The sequence below is a fragment of the Mesitornis unicolor genome, unplaced genomic scaffold (genome assembly GCF_000695765.1).
Source record: "Mesitornis unicolor isolate BGI_N332 unplaced genomic scaffold, ASM69576v1 scaffold45457, whole genome shotgun sequence".
Classification (NCBI taxonomy): Eukaryota; Metazoa; Chordata; class Aves; order Mesitornithiformes; family Mesitornithidae; genus Mesitornis; species Mesitornis unicolor.
In genome coordinates this window covers 39,508-42,546 of record NW_010199548.1, presented here as the reverse complement: position 1 = coordinate 42,546, position 3,039 = coordinate 39,508, and positions in this window count along the sequence as shown.

Genomic DNA, 3,039 nt, shown 5'->3' with positions numbered 1-3,039 from the left:
GTGCCAAGGGAAACACTGGGGCAGGGGAGAGACGGATTTGAATGGGCTCTGCTCAGAAACATGTGCTGATGTGTGATGTTTTGGCAGCACTGGAGGCACAACGCATCCAGTGAACCTCTACCCTGGTCCACTCCAATGGCTCTAAGCACCACGTTGCAATATACCTCTCTAGAAGGAAACATGACAATTTTGGGCATGTGACCCACATACTTCTGACAGTCCCTACAGCCCAAAGCAGTGTTTCATCACTGTGACTCTAGAAGACATAGGCTTGGGAGGTCTTGTTGCTTTTCATGTTTTCCCTAAGCCATTCTGGTTGGCCATCCCTTGGTGACCTTACCTGCATTACAGCCAGCCTCCTCTTTCCTCACTACCCCAAAAAAGCAGTGATGGGAAAACCAGACTCTCTCTGCACTGAAGGAGCAGACCAAAGCCTCTGCAGTCATTGCTCAGTAAAGCTTGTTCAAAACATATATATTTCATTTTATTATCTTTTTAGATAACAATACTCTCCCATGAGCTCTACAGGCAAGTCAGTAAATTGTGCTATTTGTTTCCCACTGACTTTTTTTTCCCTTCTCCTCCATGTAAAAAACAACAGCATTTCCTACCAGCTCTGTGCCTTTGACACTTCTCTGAAACATTATCAAGGAAAGTGTTTCATTCTCCTGTATATTTGACACACAGCTGCACACACACACACACACAGCACAGGTCCATATCACTGCACAGATGCTGCTGATATTTTGCCACCTAGGCACAACCTCAGGCAGCAAAAACTGCCCACTTTCACAATTCAACTTGCAATGTCAAAGAGCCTACAGAACTTTCACCTTCAATTGGGTGGATGTGCTTGGTAAATGCACATTTCTGGCTGCACAAGACAATGATATAGAACATTTTTTAAATCCATATATTCTTTTTCATTTATTTCAATATTTTTCCTCTTGAATTTCTGCCTTAAGGGACATGATACCCCCAGCTGACACTCCAATTCTAGACCAGATGAAATACCATAAGCTACTCTTCTGGCTAACGCACCTCGGTTCTGTTTTCCACCTGTGTGCCGCGCAGGAGTTGCTGAGCATCACAGGGAGGTCTGCACTCATCCTGCTCAGCTTTGGACCACAGTCACTGGGACTCATCTCAAGAAAGCCAGGGCTGACCAGGGATAAATGAAATCCGAGGGTGACTAAAGTGTCTTCTGGAAGTGCTCATCTCTCCCTTCCTTTACTAGATCTGAAGCAGGAGTTTCAGATACTGAATCTACATGGGGTAAGCCCAGGCTGCCACATGTGTTTGTACCCTGGATAACATGAATCAAGCGCTTTCTGGCCGATGACTTTGGCTGCCACACTTCACAAGGTTAAGGCGAGATTAAAAAAAAAAACAACACATTTGGCATTTTCACACAGGAATGTCAGAATTCCTGTGGTGGGAGAGGCCACAGGCGCATTTCATCTTGTTTAGCAGAGAGATTTAAAACTCATATCTTGCTTAAGCAAAATGGCTGGAAATGCTTCTCTGACCCCAGTTGACTTCTCTTGATTAACAGCCTGTGTCACTTTTATTTTGGTTACTGTGGACGCAGTTGCTATTCTGTGCCCTGATGCAACATCACCAAGATCCAAGGAATTAAACCAGCCTGGGAAGTGGTGTACACTAAAAAAAAAATTTAAAATCACAGTTTAAGACTTGCCAGATGAAGAATAAAAAGGATGAAAAAGACTTTGGTGGAACTTTGAAGAGTGGGGGATGAACAGTGTCATAACTCATGACATAACCAAAACTCCAGACAGTACAGAATTAGCTCACCACAAGCCCAAATTAAACCTTCTCTCTAACAAACCATGATGTGGCAGAGGCTGGAGGTGCCGGGGAGGCAGCAGACTGTGCACTGCACAGCCCTGGGCACCGGCAGCTGCAGCCTCTCAAAATAGCTGCTGGAGCAAGCGCTCCCAGACAACATGGAGATAGTAGGCAAAGATAAAGTGTGACATTGGACCAGATCCCAGGTATCTTCTCAGCTCCGTGATTACAGTAGAAATCTCATCGAATATTTATCACGTTAGAAAATGAATCACATCTGAAATTAGTTAATAGGTTTTCCCCAGGGAATAAAAGCCTCCTCCCTTTCCTGCACCACGCAAGGATCCAAAAATAGGACACAGCCAGAGCTCTTCATTTCAGACTATTATTTTGTAGACACCCTGTGTGGACAGGAGTTAAATGGCTGTCCCTATGGAAACAGTCCAGCCGCTATCCAGCGGTGCGGAGGTAACGCCGCTAGAGGAGCCTGCGCAGACCCAGAGCTTCCCTTCGCTGCAGGACACCCAACTTCCTCAGCCAGGACACGGGCAGAGAAGTTTTAGTTGATGTGTGCCATTCCTGGGCTGAGATAGATACATGGGCACCAATCACGGCATCAGAGGAACAAATAATACAGGAAATTAAAAGGAAAAGAGGAGTGACTTGTATTCACCCAAAACATTTCAGGGAGAGAGGAGTGCTTGAGCCAAGCCAAACCATATTTGCATTCCTGTGGAACAAGTTAGGTACAGGGCATTGAGACCAAAGACAACTAATAAAAGATAATTAGTCCGGAGACTGGCAAAAATATTGCCGCCTGTACCCAAGCTCTGATCAAACACAGTCCTCTGAACTATAATCTTCAATTGAGTGCTAGTGGTTTGGGTTCAGACCCAGTGTCTTCTGCCCAAGTTGTGATTAAGTATGAATCAGAGACAACTCCCGGCAAAGCTGGCCAGCTCCCAAAACCCTTCTGACACTCTACCAGTCCGGGAGGAGAGCAGGCCGAGTACGAAAAAGCAGTCTGGGGATTTCAGGTGGATTCTTTCAGATTGTTTGATTACAAGAGGAACTGATGGAGAGGGAATTTCATTTCCACTGTAGCAGTGGGATTTCAGCGAGCAAGCTAAGCAAAGATAGCAAACAGGGACAGAGTCTGACAAGAAACATCTCTTGAGCATTTTGCTTTGATTCCCACTTTCTATCTACCTGGGGCTTTCTACCCTTTCT